This window comes from Plectropomus leopardus, chromosome 20 (genome assembly GCF_026936395.1).
Source record: "Plectropomus leopardus strain MGB_pleo_1.0 chromosome 20, ASM2693639v1, whole genome shotgun sequence".
Lineage (NCBI taxonomy): Eukaryota > Metazoa > Chordata > Actinopteri > Perciformes > Serranidae > Plectropomus > Plectropomus leopardus.
This window is the reverse complement of record NC_142195.1, coordinates 25,693,579-25,709,414: the sequence shown is the minus strand read 5'-3', so window position 1 is coordinate 25,709,414 and position 15,836 is coordinate 25,693,579. Positions and strand designations below refer to the sequence as shown.

The 15,836-nt window shown below is 39.0% G+C and overlaps 2 pseudogenes across 2 annotated transcripts; both read left to right on the top strand.

Annotated features, from left to right (window-relative positions):
* Window positions 1-499: 499 nt before the first annotated feature.
* On the top strand, window positions 500-1,726 carry LOC148186224 (uncharacterized; annotated as a pseudogene). Its single transcript, XR_015775258.1, has 3 exons — window positions 500-817; window positions 1,409-1,491; window positions 1,607-1,726. The product of XR_015775258.1 is annotated as an uncharacterized LOC148186224 (transcript).
* A 2,547-nt stretch (window positions 1,727-4,273) lies between these two features.
* Window positions 4,274-12,705, top strand: LOC121960106 (scavenger receptor cysteine-rich type 1 protein M130-like; annotated as a pseudogene). The gene is made up of 10 exons (XR_015775140.1): window positions 4,274-4,409; window positions 5,460-5,492; window positions 6,223-6,519; window positions 7,070-7,381; window positions 7,475-7,753; window positions 8,641-8,952; window positions 9,046-9,324; window positions 10,721-11,041; window positions 11,632-11,714; window positions 11,830-12,705. The product of XR_015775140.1 is annotated as a scavenger receptor cysteine-rich type 1 protein M130-like (transcript).
* The last annotated feature ends 3,131 nt before the right edge of the window (window positions 12,706-15,836 follow it).

The window sequence follows — 15,836 nt, the reverse complement described above, 5'->3', positions numbered from 1 at the left end:
CATTTCTGGTTGGAGGAAGAAACACACTTGGGAAAAAGGAGACTGAACTTGCATGGTCCAAGATGTCTGCCACCAGTGGGAAACAGAAAAAAAACTAATTTGATGCAAAGAAGCAAGGGGATAATCAGCTCCATTTTTTTCTTTTCCATATTTTAACAAAATAAAAATATTGGGGCATGTTTAGCTGAGTAATGCCATTATGCCATTATGGAGCTTTGTGTCACAAATTTTGTGTTGTCAAATGTAAGCTGACATACAACTTGTTATATGGTATAAGCGCATGATTATTAGTTGCTGTCCACGCAGAGTGCCAAACATCAGAGCAAAAGTAGCACATTTTTTAATTAACGTATTTTTATCAGCTGTTGGAATTAACGATTAATAAATTACAAATGTACAGTCTCGATAATTGTAAAAAATGCTGAATATTGCTGTTAATAATCGGTCAATCAGTTTTTCAGGAGTCTTTTTTGAATCTGACCTTTTGTGTTTACAGAGCTGCTGCTTCAGCCTAACATCTCTGTGTCCTTCCCCATGGACGGGGTCTCCCAGGCACAGCTGCAGGGGTTTCAGGTGATCCGGGGCTCGAACTTCACCATCAGCTGCGCAGTCGAGCCCGAGTATCCAGGAGGCCTTTTCCTGCTCACTTTGAACTCCTCCAACTCAGCACAAAACTACATCCAGCCCGCTGTCAATCACTCTGCCAATTTCCTGTTTCCTTCAGCAGAGCTCACCCATCAAGGAACTTACAGCTGTGACTACATTTTGCCTCATAACCTCTCGTTTAAAAGCCATCTTCTGTCTCTCACCGTCTTAGGTAAGTTGACGAAAGAAGAGAAACTAAATATCATACTGACTGTTTACATGCAAGCGTGGAAAAGATAGTTCTTTCAAACGGTCTGGAAATGATCAGCTGTCCGTTGTGTCCGTACGTGTAAAGCTACCTTAATGCAGAAGTAAGAGACTGGCCTGCATTATATAGCCCATTATTGCCCTTGCCTGCCATCTTCGTCTTCTTGTGATATGCTGAGATATATTCACGAGAATGGGATGCATGAAAAAAAAAAAAAATCATGTAGCTCCAGCCATGGCTACCACTGGTGTGGAGGCATAAAAGGCTAAATATCAGGAGGATCAACTGTGTTCAGAACAGGAAACACTTTACCGAGTAGACAGAGAGATCAGTGACACAACATATATGAACAAATGCAATTTAAGATATTAAATTCATCAGATGCATTTAATATGAACTAATATTAAATGTATGGTTTAAGAGATAACTCTTTGTGAGACGAAGTCAAGTGACTCCATGTCATAGTGATTCTGAGAGAGTTCAGGTCACTTCAGTTTAATGGGAGCTGTTATTTTCACACTTACTGACATGACTGTCTGTGTGTTTCATAATCAGATCCAACACCTTTTATCATCAAAGTGGTCGTCCTGTTGCTGACTCTGGCCTTGGTGAACGCTGCCATGTATATCTACTGCAAGGTACAGACACAAGTCTTGTCATGTTGTTTATTGGACAAACTAAAATGAAACTCATTCTGTGTTTACTGAACCAAAGACAGGAGTGACACATCTGTGTGCTGTCATGTCTCTCCAGGCCAGCAGGAGGCAGAATACGGCTACACAGGAGAACATTGAGCTGGATTATTATAACTAGGGTCCTTCTACAGCTGAAGGAGGGCCAATTGAAGAGGAAGGACCTCAGAGAGCAGAGTAGTTCCTTTAAGGAGTTCATATCTATAGACTATGGATTTTATATACATGTTTCCTTAAAATAATGAGGCTGGGATTTTTTTATTTTTGCAAGGTTCTTTCCTATTTGCTTGTGTACAGTGTGTACATATAAAATTAGATACATTCATTTTAAATATTGTAACCATCCTTGTCTACATACTTCCTGCTTCCTTTTTGTCAAATGTTTCTGACAACGATAATCATGGTGATGGTGCCAAAAAAAATATGCATCTGAAAAACATTTTCCAGAAATCATGACCTGGTTGCACAAGATAATCCACAGATCTTGATGTGAGCAGTTTCATAAAGGAGCTATTTCCTTTCTACTGAACGTTACCCACCAACCATCATATCATGCAGAATAAAGTGTGTATGTACTTATGGAAAAGAAGTTTGTGTCCATGACAACATGAGATGTAAACAATAATGGCGCCCTCCTCTGCTCAGCTATAATTGTGTCAATTTTGTATTTGAGAAATGTATTGACTCTTGTGATGAAAGCTTTTGTTTATTCTATCAATAATGATTTGCTTATACCATACTTTTATATTGCTTTGTCCATTGCATATTTGAAATAAAAGTTCCAATCAATCAATATATCAATCAGTTTTACTTCATTTTAAATGTAGGGTATTTACCAGATGTTGTACTATGACTAAGATCCTATAATACTGTAAATGTATCACCATTATCTACTGTCTTTGAAGAAAATAAAACCATTTCAATGAACTGTGGAAGTCTGTAAATGAGCTGATTTTCAATGGTTTGTAGGAATTTGGCGTAATTTTATTATTATTTTTTTTAATATATATATTTTTACCCACCAGAAGGAGGCCTTGGTCATGACCCACTATCTTATTATTACCAGAGGAGATCTGATAATTACCACAATGAATGTATAAATTATTACATTTGGGTGCATGGCAGAGTTTATCTACGAAGTAGAGTTTGCTGTCTGACCCTCATCACTGAGTATTTCCCCCAAATTACATGCAAGAACACGTGATGGAGATCAGACCATGTCATGTTGAGCTGGATTAAGGATGCCCTCTATTATCAGAGAACAGAAAGTTTGACTCAAAAGTGTGAAAACTTACTTATACAATGTTGTTAGAAAACGTAAGGATTGTTTTCTGACTTTCACCCACTCTGTAGCTTGCACCTAGAACAATTTTATTGACAAACACACAATGTTTTGGTCCATCTCAGGATAGGTTTTCCAATACATCTGTCCCTCAATAGAAGCAAAAAATGCTAAAAAAGTATTATTTCCTTTCAAAGTTCGCCAGCATTAGCACCTCAGAAAACATTTCGGCCTCCTAACACTTGACCTGACAATATCCCAAAATCACCTATGTTGGCTAATCACAGGGTTTAGTCTCACTGTCTTGCCAATCAATATTAAGTGAGCAAATAAATTATTTGTGTTTGTGTCTGCATATCTGTGTTTTCATTTGAGAAACAAAGTGGCATCATGAGAAAAAGTGTGACATTCAAAGGTTTAAAACTCTCAAAATGAATGAGAATTTGATTTTTAATATGGACTGATGTTGGTTAAAGAATTAACTCAATGGAAGCAGAAAATAATGTTGATGTGTAATATTTTTTAAAGCTTGGTTTGAAAAGCATATTTTGTGAGCAGAGTGATTTCTGGCTGTTTGTGTTTCTGGTTACTGTGTTCTCACCCTTCTGTGTTTCTGTGCTGCCTTTCCCTCTTATGCCCTTCTGCACACCTGCCCCACATCAGCCTCGTTAGTCCTTCACTGCTCCTCAGTTTCTCTCAGCCAATCAGCTCGCTGCCCGCTCTCCTAATCACCTTATTCCCCTCACCTGAGCTCATCTGCCCTTTTCTCCACCTGCACTTCATCCCCCTCGTCAGATTAGCATATAATCCTGCATTTATGTGGTGTTGAAGTAATTGGACAAATTAAGTTCCTTAATGGGAAAATGTACAAGAAAACCATCAAGCTGTAACAACAAATCAGAAAGTCTGCAAAGGATTTTAGGATTTTTCTAGGAATTTAGGACATTTCTAGAATGTTAGGATCTTTCAAAGATTTTAGGGATTTTACATCATTTCTATGATTTTAGAACAAATATTTAAGATTGTTTCTCAGTAATTTCTAGTATTTTAGGACACTTCTAGGACATTACTGGGATTTTAACACATTTCTAGGCTTAGTTAGCACCTTTATCAGGGGCACGGGGGATCCTCCAATGGCACATATTTTTTAATAAACAAGCTCAATTTGATGCTGTTTTGTTCACTTTGTCTCCTTAAAGTACAAAAACAATTCATCTTATTTTTAGTGTGAATTAGAAAATGGTTTGGGGGGCCACCTGGCACCCTATCAGGAGCAGGATTTGGCCCGCAGGCCTTAAATTGCTTAAATTGAGTATCACTGGTTTCAGGAGATCGGACGAGCATAAAGGGGTGTTCCCATTAACAATTTTACAATTCATCAGAAGTCTGATCTGACATGAACTGAGAGCCAGTGATGCTAAAACTGGTGTGATATGGTCCTGAACTCCACCTCTTCCTGTACGGGGATGTACACTGAGGACACTTCATGAGATAATCAGAGCAGACGAACAGGCAGACCGAGAGATGTTCTACCTGAACATGGATCACTTGTTGGTGTTGATGCTGTTGTTGTGGAGCTCAGGTAGGACTTTAAAGATGATGTGATATTATTCAAATATTGATTTTGAGTAAACTAGAGAACAAACTGCTCACACACGCCACCATCAACACTGCACACACATTGTATGAAAGACTCAGGAGGACAAGACATAAAGGGACAAAAGACATTTGTTAATATTTAAGTTATAATCTTTCAAAAGTTTTTTTTAGTCAGTTATTGTCCCTGCAACATCCAGCCATGCCGTCAAAAACAATATTTAGATTCAGTAATTACCTCAGATGGGATCATTTGGTTCATGTACAAATGTCTCACAAATATACAAATATACGACACAAATATAAAAAATATCACCCCGCACAATTTTTGATGATAATGTTTGTGCTAAAAGTTTTCAAAGTTTGAATTCAAAACTTATAAGGAAACCAAAAGTAATCGACAGCTTCGAGCTTCCTGCAGAGACCAACAGAAACTGATAATCTTTGGGTTGCGGACTGTTGGTGGGACAGAGCAAGGCTTTTACAGAGAAGAACAATTTACTTACTTTGAATTAGCATCTATCATTAGCGTCTGATAGTAACAGCCCCATCGGCCTGTTGTCATGGTAACAGAAACCATAGTCGTATAATCTATAACATGTCAGTTGCTTCTTATCAAATGCAAGATTACTAGTATGAGTATTGAGTATGAGTATGAGTATTATGTTTGATGGACCAATTTTAAAATGGACAACAACAAAAAGAAAACACAATAAACTGCTGGGGGGTGGATGGGTCCCTCAAACAATTGATTTCCGTGCGGGAGTCCTTTTCACTTTCCGTGTGGTTGTCTGTTCTTTCTTTTTTTTTTTACACCTTACCATTTGCCACTTTTGACTTTGTTGCCTAGTCCTAACTATCGTGACAGTGTGTGTAAACTGTATCAAGGAGCAGAGGATACCTGAAATGTCATAAGTAGTTGCGATGAGTGAAAAAGTGACAAACCAGTGACAACTACTGTTTAATTGTTGCTATCTTAACCTTCCAAACTGGGATTATTGTTTTAATCTGTATTCTGTCCTGTTTTTCTCCTCAGGACTCCGGGGTGAAGAAAAACACAACTCAAAAGGTAAACAGAGAAAGAAAAGAGAAAAAGAATCATTAAAGCAAAATGAGCAAGTATAATGAACATTTTATAGTACATTTTATACGCTTTACACACTTTTTCTTATATGATTTTAGTTTGTTCATGTATATTGCATACATTTGACAAGACTGAATATTTTTGTTTGATCTTGGCATTTCCAACTCAGCTCCCACAGTGTCTAAAATTCAGTGTAAAAAAATGTTACATTTATACTGCTAAGTGGAAAAAATGTGCCAGTGAAAACCATTTAAACTGTCATTTTTGATCCCACAGCCATCAAAGCATAAAATATGAATTGTATTATATCTGGGTGTCTTTCTGGGCTTTTGACTTGGAATTTGGAGTCATTGACATAACCCAGGCTGTGATAGTAAACAAACAAACAAACAAACAAACAAAAATAAAAATGATAATGGGTTTCTTTTGAATCAAAAAATATAGTGGTATCATGACAAAAACCTGACATTTATGGGGTTAAAATTCTTAAAATTTATGAATATTTGGTATTTATTATTAGATTTGTTGTTGGTTAAAATATAAGCCCATTGAGAGAAGTAAATAATATTAATGTATAATAATTTTTATAACATTTTAAGCTGGATTTGGAAAAGCACATTTTGTGCACAGAGCTTTATGAGTGTGTTTAATATTAGAGCTGGCCCTAGGGGTTAAATCCCTTTCTTTACCAAAGATTGTCTTTGTTTTTGTTCAGAGTCAGTCAGGTTGGTGGGAGGAGCCAGTCGCTGTGCAGGAATGCTGGAAATTAAACATCTTGGAGAATGGAGACCAGTGAGCGAAATTAAGATTCACGCTCACTGGACTCCATCGCATGTAGTTGTTGTGTGTGGTGAGCTGGATTGCGGCTCTGATGTTTCTGTGGAATTGATTACGGGATTCTCACGCAGTCCTGTGTGGGTGATCCGTCCGTTCTGTGTTCGTCATGGTTCTGCTGCGAGTCAGTGTGTAGAACCAGGGATCTCCTCATCCATTTTTAACCTCACTTGCTCAGGTAAGCTGACACATTCTCATTCCTAACTTGTGAAATATCAATGATCTGATACCCTAAATGGTGGGTCAATTTATGCAAGTTGCATGCATTGAATCTTTCCAAAATAAACATGCGTTTTCACAACAAATGGACTGTTTCCACTCATTAAATGTAAATAGTCTCTTTTCAAAATTTAACTTAGAATGTAGGTTAAAAAACAAACAAACAAACAAAAACAAAAAGCCCCCACCACTTTATACTACAAAATTATGTGGTTACACTCAACATGCATAATCAGCCAAAAAAAAGTTGACAAGGCTGATAAGAGCTGATCAGTGCCAACAGTGTGGGAAACACTCGGGCACCAGACACTCACAGATGGCCCGGTATTGACCAAAGGCCATTTATTGGCTTGGTGTGTTAGGGCCCATAAATATGAGTTGCGATGTTATTAATGCTCTGTTAATTTTTTTTTAAATTGTGTGAATCACTGAATTTTTGTTTCATGACACCTTTTATTTTGGGTCTGGCATATTTTCTGTTTCAGTTTTACCTCATGTTATCTCTCCAGAATCTGTCAGATTGGTAAATGGGTCTGGACGGTGCTCAGGCAGACTGGAGGTGAAGTCTAACCAGTCCAACCACTGGTCCTCAGTGTGTGAAGCTGACTTTGACCAGCAGGATGCAGAGGTGGTCTGTCGGGAGCTCGGCTGTGGGTCTCCTTTACTCTACCAGGGGGCGCTCCATGGGGAAGTGGAGACTCCAATGTGGTCTGAAGAGCTCCAGTGTGGAGGCCATGAGTCTAGTCTCATGGACTGTGCAATCTCAGGCCTAGCTAGAAACACCTGCTCACCTGGCAAAGCTGTTGGACTCACCTGTTTAGGTAGAAGAGAAGCTGCAGCTTTGATTTGGCTCATTTCTGCTCTAATGAAACTCACTTTATCCTGTTAATTCTAAGTCTCTTGTTTCTGTTCAGATTCTGTCAGGTTGGTGGGAGGAAACAGTCGCTGTGAGGGTAACCTGGAGGTGGAACAGGAACACATGTGGAATTGGGTTGATGACTTGACCCTGAAGGAAGCAGATGTTGCCTGTAGGGAGCTGGGCTGTGGCTCTGCTGTTTCTGTCGGACGGCATAAGAGATCCTCAGAGAACACTGTGTGGGTCATCGAGTCTGACTGTGTTCAGTCAGGATCTGCTCTCAGGGAATGTGCACTTTCAAATGCTTCTACAGTGGTTGTACATCTCACCTGCTCAGGTAAGCCCATCAGTGTATACAGCTCGTTCTCATTCTGAAGTTGTCAAAAACCACAGTTTTGCCAGTGCTGAGGAATAAGATCTCAATGCCAAAAGTCATTTTTCGCATCTGCATGATACGCTGTTGGACAGAGTCAGCTGAGAACACAGCTGGACAGAACTGGTCACAGTGTTATAACATGCCAGGGGACAGCGCCTGACTCTGCAACATGACGTGGATGGGCAGCGTCACCTCAGAATGTGGCTGGACAGAACCTGTGGGTAACAGTGTAATATAAGGAGCATGATGCTGCCACTGGGTGGGAGGGGAGGTGTATTGGTCCAACAATGATGTTTTTTCTAAACCTCACTATGTGCCTCCTTCCCCGAGTCCATCTGTGCCAGCATTTGCATTTGTTGACATCCCGGCGTTGGTTGCCATGTGCTTTTGTTGTGTCATCAAAACCACATGCAGCGTAATCCCAGCATGTGCTTGTGCTGACATCACTGGCATCCCGGGAGGCAAACAGCAGAAGCAGAAAGATACCTTAAGTGTAAAACATAGACGTGGAAATCTACTGCAAAGTGGCAACATGTGATGACTTCATTCTCCAATAAAAACATTCAATTGCAATAGCCAGGTTTCAGCCTTAACAGGGCAGTCACTAGGCATATTTAGAACATACAATTTTAATACTTTGCACTCAAATGTCAAGAGTTGGACCTGAGTTGATCAACAACACTACTGAATAGCCACATATATTGCTTTTTAACTGAAAAGTCTGGTTTGGGGGTTGATATACTCTTTAAGTTTAGTGATAATATCATATCATTGGACCCGAGGTCTGCTGCTTTTTTGTGTCCATTGTCTTTTATTTGTCTCGATTTTATCTTCTATTATCTCTCCAGAATCTGTCAGACTGGTTAATGGACCTAGTCTGTGCTCAGGCAGACTGGAGGTGAAGTCTAAAAAGTCCAACCACTGGTCCTCAGTGTGTGAAGCTGACTTTGACCAGCAGGATGCAGAGGTGGTCTGTCGGGAGCTCGGCTGTGGGTCTCCTTTACTCTACCAGGGGGTGCTCTATGGTGAAATGGAGGCTCCAATGTGGACTGACGAGTTCCAGTGTGGAGGCCACAAGTCTGCTCTCATGGACTGTGCAATCTCAGGTCCAGCTAGAAACACCTGCTCACCTGGCAAAGCTGTTGGACTCACCTGTTTAGGTAGAAGAGAAGCTGCAGCTTTGATATGGTTGTTTCTGTTGTAATGAAACTCAAGTTATCCTTCTAATGTTGAGTCTATTTTTTTCTGTTCAGATCCTGTCAGGTTGGTGGGAGGAGACAGTCGTTGTGCAGGTTACCTGGAGGTGAAACAGGGAGACTGGAAACCAGTGAGTGACTTTCACTGGACCCTGAAAGAAGCAGCCTTTGCATGTAGAGCTCTGTACTGTGGCTCTGCTGTTTCTGTAGAACGGAGAGAGTACATGATCCATCATCCGGGGTTTAGTCATGCTGACTGTGTCCCGTTTGGATCTCCCCGGAGATACTGCAAAACATCAAACTACTCTCCCTTCAACTTGAATCTCACCTGCTCAGGTAAACTCATCAGTGACATCATTATGACAGTATTGTTTTAATAATAATGAATGAATAGTAATGTGACTTTCTCTGTCGTAGGGGTTACGGTTACATGCACACCAACATTCCACTGTTATTCCAAATATTACACTACTGTGAATTTGATGAGCATCATGCAGACAGCATATTCTGATTAGATTCTCCAAATTAGACTATTTTCCAAATTTAGCATGTTCCAAATAAAGGAATATGCTGGTATTGTTTGGGTTTTAGGAGCATTATTTGGGCAGCTCATTTGGAATATGCATTGTTTTTACTGCAGTTTGCGACACAAAGCTTGTTGTCTGTTTATGGTGGGCTCTGTGTGTTGTCATAGCAACACCTTCTCATCCTAGTCATCACATATTGCAGCTTTCCACCACCATCCTTTGGTGTTATGCTGTTACACCTAAAGCACTGACAAAGCTGTCCAATTTTAGGAGTTTAAAATGAGAATGGGCTGGTCATGGATATGTTGCACATAAACCAGCTCGCCAATAGTTTGTAAAGCTGTGATTAAGATGCATGCCCAAAAGAAAAGCATTCATTTCTGGTAGGAGGAAGAAACACACTTGGGAAAAAGGAGACTGAACTTGCATGGTCCAAGATGTCTGCCACCAGTGGGAAACAGAAAAAAAACTAATTTGATGCAAAGAAGCAAGAAGACAATCAGCTCCATTTTTTCTTTTCCATATTATAACAAAATAAAAATATTGGGGCATGTTTAGCTGAGTAATGCCATTATGCCATTATGGAGCTTTGTGTCACAAATTTTGTGTCTATTTAATTAAATGTTACAAAACAGAGTAAGGTTGGGGGGATGCAGAAGGCGAGAATATGGACTGAAGTTTTGAATCAATCCAAAAGGTTTTTTTGAATATTGAACTGTTTAATTTTCTGGTTTATTAGTAATTTGTAGAGGAACTACTCTAAAGGCTGATTTATAGCCGTACTTAGCTCTCCCTGCATTAATTTCTGAATAATCACACAGATGACTTCCCCACTGGGAAAACTCACTGAAGTTGATATCATATATGCAGAAATATGACGAACAAAACTAAAAGTTTGGTTGATGATAATAAACTTTAGATTTTTTATAATCCACCCACTGCATTGTCAAATGTTAGCTGACATGCAACTTGTTATATGGTATAAGGGCATGATTATTAGTTGCTGTCCACGCAGAGTGCCAAACATCAGAGCACATTTAGCACATTTTTTAATTAACTTATTTTTAGCAGTTGTTGGAATTAACGATTCATACATTACAAATGTACAGTCTCGATAATTGTAAAAAATGCTGAATATTGCTGTTAATAATCGGTCAGTCAGTTTTTCAGGAGTCTTTTTTGAATCTGACCTTTTGTGTTTACAGAGCTGCTGCTTCAGCCTAACATCTCTGTGTCCTTCCCCATGGACGGGGTCTCCCAGGCACAGCTGCAGGGGTTTCAGGTGATCCGGGGCTCGAACTTCACCATCAGCTGCGCAGTCGAGCCCGAGTACCCAGGAGGCCTTTTCCTGCTCACTTTGAACTCCTCCAACTCAGCACAAAACTACATCCAGCCCGCTGTCAATCACTCTGCCAATTTCCTGTTTCCTTCAGCAGAGCTCACCCATCAAGGAACTTACAGCTGTGACTACATTTTGCCTCATAACCTCTCGTTTAAAAGCCATCTTCTGTCTCTCACCGTCTTAGGTAAGTTGACGAAAGAAGAGAAACTAAATATCATACTGACTGTTTACATGCAAGCGTGGAAAAGATAGTTCTTTCAAACGGTCTGGAAATGATCAGCTGTCCGTTGTGTCCGTACGTGTAAAGCTAACTTAATGCAGAAGTAAGAGACTGGCCTGCATTATATAGCCCATTATTGCCCTTGCCTGCCATCTTCGTCTTCTTGTGATATGCTGAGATATATTCACGAAAATGGGATGCATGAAAAAAAAAAAATCATGTAGCTCCAGCCATGGCTACCACTGGTGTGGAGGCATAAAAGGCTAAATATCAGGAGGATCAACTGTGTTCAGAACAGGAAACAGTTTACCGAGTAGACAGAGAGATCAGTGGCACAACATATATGAACAAATGCAATTTAAGATATTAAATTCATCAGATGCATTTAATATGAACTAAATATTAAGTGTATGGTTTAAGAGATAACTCTTTGTGAGACGAAGTCAAGTGACTCCATGTCATAGTGATTCTGAGAGAGTTCAGGTCACTTCAGTTTAATGGGAGCTGTTATTTTCACACTTACTGACATGACTGTCTGTGTGTTTCATAATCAGATTCAACACCTTTTATCATCAAAGCGGTCGTCCTGTTGCTGACTCTGGCCTTGGTGAACGCTGCCATGTATATCTACTGCAAGGTACAGACACAAGTCTTGTCATGTTGTTTATTGGACAAACTAAAATGAAACTCATTCTGTGTTTACTGAACCAAAGACAGGAGTGACACATCTGTGTGCTGTCATGTCTCTCCAGGCCAGCAGGAGGCAGAATACGGCTACACAGGAGAACATTGAGATGGATTATTATAACTAGGGTCCTTCTACAGCTGAAGGAGGGCCGATTGAAGAGGAAGGACCTCAGAGAGCAGAGTAGTTCCTTTAAGGAGTTCATATCTATAGACTATGGATTTTATATACATGTTTCCTTAAAATAATGAGGCTGGTATTTTTTTTATTTTTGCGAGGTTCTTTCCTATTTGCTTGTGTACATATAAAATTAGATACATTCATTTTAAATATTGTAACCATCCTTGTCTACATACTTCCTGCTTCCTTTTTGTCAAATATTTCTGACAACGATAATCATGGTGATGGTGCCAAAAAAAATATGCATCTGAAAAACTCAGCTGCAGAGGGTTTTTTTTTTTCCAGAAATCATGACCTGGTTGCACAAGATAATCCACAAATCTTGATGTGAGCAGTTTCATGAAGGAGCTATTTCCTTTCTACTGAACTTTACCCACCAACCATCATATCATGCAGAATAAAGTGTGTATGTACTTATGGAAAAGAAGTTTGTGTCCATGACAACATGAGATGTAAACAATAATGGCGCCCTCTTCTGCTCAGCTATAATTGTGTCAATTTTGTATTTGAGAAATGTATTGACTCTTGTGATGAAAGCTTTTGTTTTTTCTATCAACAATGATTTGCTTATACCATACTTTTATATTGCTTTGTCCATTGCATATTTGAAATAAACGTTCCAATCAATCAATATATCAATCAGTTTTACTTCATTTTAAATGTCGGGTATTTACCAGATGTTGTACTATGACTAAGATCCTATAATACTGTAAATGTATCACCATTATCTACTGTCTTTCAAGAAAATAAAACCATTTAATGAACTGTGGAAGTCTGTAAATGAGCTGATTTTCAATGGTTTGTAGGAATTTGGCGTAATTTTATTTTATTTTTTTTAATATATATATTTTTGCCCACCAGAAGGAGGCCTTGGTCATGACCCACTATCTTATTATTACCAGAGGAGATCTGATAATTACCACAATGAATGTATAAATTATTACATTTGGGTGCATGGCAGAGTTTATCTACGAAGTAGAGTTTGCTGTCTGACCCTCATCACTGAGTATTTCCCCCAAATTACATGCAAGAACACGTGATGGAGATCAGACCATGTCATGTTGAGCTGGATTAAGGATGCCCTCTATTATCAGATAACAGAAAGTTTGACTCAAAAGTGTGAAAACTTACTTATACAATGTTGTTAGAAAACGTAAGGACTGTTTAAACTGACTTTCATCCGGTCAAAGATCAGAATGAACCCCTGAAACGCTCTGTAGTTTGCACCTAGAACAATTTTATTGACAAACACACAATGTTTTGGTCCATCTCAGGATAGGTTTTCCAATACATCTGTCCCTCAATCGAAGCAAAAAATGCTAAAAAAGTATTGATTCCTTTCAAAGTGCGCCAGCATTAGCACCCCAGAAAACATTTCGGCCTCCTAACACTTGACCTGACAATATCCCAAAATCACCTATGTTGGCTAATCACAGGGTTTAGTCTCACTGTCTTGCCAATCAATATTAAGTGAGCAAATAAATTATTTGTGTTTGTGTCTGCATATCTGTGTTTTCATTTGAGAAACAAAGTGGCATCATGAGAAAAAGTGTGACATTCAAAGGTTTAAAACTCTCAAAATGAATGAGAATTTGATTTTTAATATGGACTGATGTTGGTTAAAGAATTAACTCAATGAAAGTAGAAAATAATGTTAATGTGTAATATTTTTTAAAGCTTGGTTTTAAAAGCATATTTTGTGAGCAGAGTGATTTCTGGCTGTTTGTGTTTCTGGTTACTGTGTTCTCACCCTTCTGTGTTTCTGTGCTGCCTTTCCCTCTTATGCCCTTCTGCACACCTGCCCCACATCAGCCTCGTTAGTCCTTCACTGCTCCTCAGTTTCTCTCAGCCAATCAGCTCGCTGCCTGCTCTCCTAATCACCTTATTCCCCTCACCTGAGCTCATCTGCCCTTTTCTCCACCTGCACTTCATCCCCCTCGTCAGATTAGCATATAATCCTGCATTTATGTGGTGTTGAAATAACTGGACAAATTAGTTCCTTAATGGGAAAATTTACAAGAAAACCATCAAGCTGTAACAACAAATCAGAAAGTCTAAAACATTTGCTGAGTTGCTGAGTTTATAGCATACATGCAGAAACATAATGGACTAATGGACTCACATATCACATAAATATTTTGTTCACATGTAAGTTGTAATAAGGTATTAGATCATATTTGTTGGTTGCTCTACACATAAAGTGACCTCGATTAGTTTAAAAAGTTGTTTATTAGCATCCTTTAAATCAATATTTTAAAAGTTTTAGGGAGTGTACTGGTGCAGCAACAAGTCCTTCGTGTTGTTTCAATGCTCTGAGCAATAAAATACATCCCAACACCTGTTGTTTATATGTTACAACTTAAAGCTCATGAACACACCAAAGTCAGAAAAGACCTCCTGAATTCAGGAAATGGGCCCATTCAAGTAGTATACAACTGCAGCGCATGTCCTGGTTTTTCGTTCAGTTTTTGTTGGATCCTTAGTTTTGTTATGTGATCTTGATTTTTGCATTTTTTTTCTGCTCAAACATTGAATAAAAAGTAATTTATTCAGATTCCTGTTGCCTACAATATCATGTGTTTTGATCCATTGAGTATCTTTGTTTTGCTTTTTGTTTTTGAGTTTTTGAGTCGTAATGTGTGTTGACTTTCTGTTTTTCTTTTCTGACAGTAAAGGATGCATGAGTCAATTTCATTCAGTTTGGTGTGAAACACAGCTGGCCCTGTGGTGTGCTCGTTCAGACTCTAGACTTTGATGCTAGAGATCTGCTGATTAAGATTCACCATTTGTTCTCATGTTATATTTCCTGTTAGAATGACCTAACTGTGGCTTATTCATAAAAAAATATGTAGTTCATATTGTAAGCCAGAAGAGAGCAGCATATTCATTTATAACGCGGCCTGTTATTTCAAAACCAGTGAAGTCATAGGAGCTTAAAAAAACCCACTGTATTGGTCTCGAAAGTACTACAGCGTCTAACAAGTGAGTCCCTATATTAGCATTCCTATCATGTTCCTGGCATGTTTTGAAATAATACTTTTTGTATTAATTCTACCACAGTACCTTTATTATAGTAAAAGTACAAGTTGGACCACAGAACATTAAATATCACTATTTGCTGAAAATTATAGAAACAGAGTGTGAGGCCTGACAGTATCATAACAGAAAAGTTGTGGCAAACATACCTTGAGTAACTTCCTCGCAGGAGTGCAGAATTCACTTACCATGTGTGTGCGTGTGTGTGTGTGTGTGTGTGTGTGTGTGTGTGTGTGTGTGTGTGTGTGTGTGTGTATTTCTACACTTAACCATATGCCTTTTTTGCCTAAACCTAACCATCCATGACTTTGTTGCCTAATCCCAACCATCATGACAGTCTGTGCTGTTGTGTAAACATAAGGACCATGCTGCTTCATCCCACCATGTGCATTTGTTGACATCATGGTAACAGCATCCAGCAGCATAAACAGCAGATGCACAAGAATACGTTAAATGTCATAGGTAGACGCAGAAGGTCATGGATGGAGGGGCACAATGTGACAAGTTGGGATGAGAACGTGTTGGCTGCAACTGTTGACCATGTTGGTAAGAGGGCTAAATGAGCAGGCAAATCTACAAAACCAACTTTCTGTTTTATAAAGTTGTAGTACCATTGCCTAATGTCTGTGTGCATGTCCCTCCTTGCAAGTCTTGTGTGCCTCTTAGCCTCACAGTTTGAAAACCTCTGGCCTTAACACTACTAGTCTCCATTTCTCATTTGCCCTGCATGTGCATCAGAGGATTGAATGAATATTTGTGTTCAGAAGTGCTGAAACAATTTGCTAAGGAGCCAATAAAAACAGAAAAATAAAGTAACAGGTATTTTAATGACAGATTAATAAAAAAAAACGTTTCTGG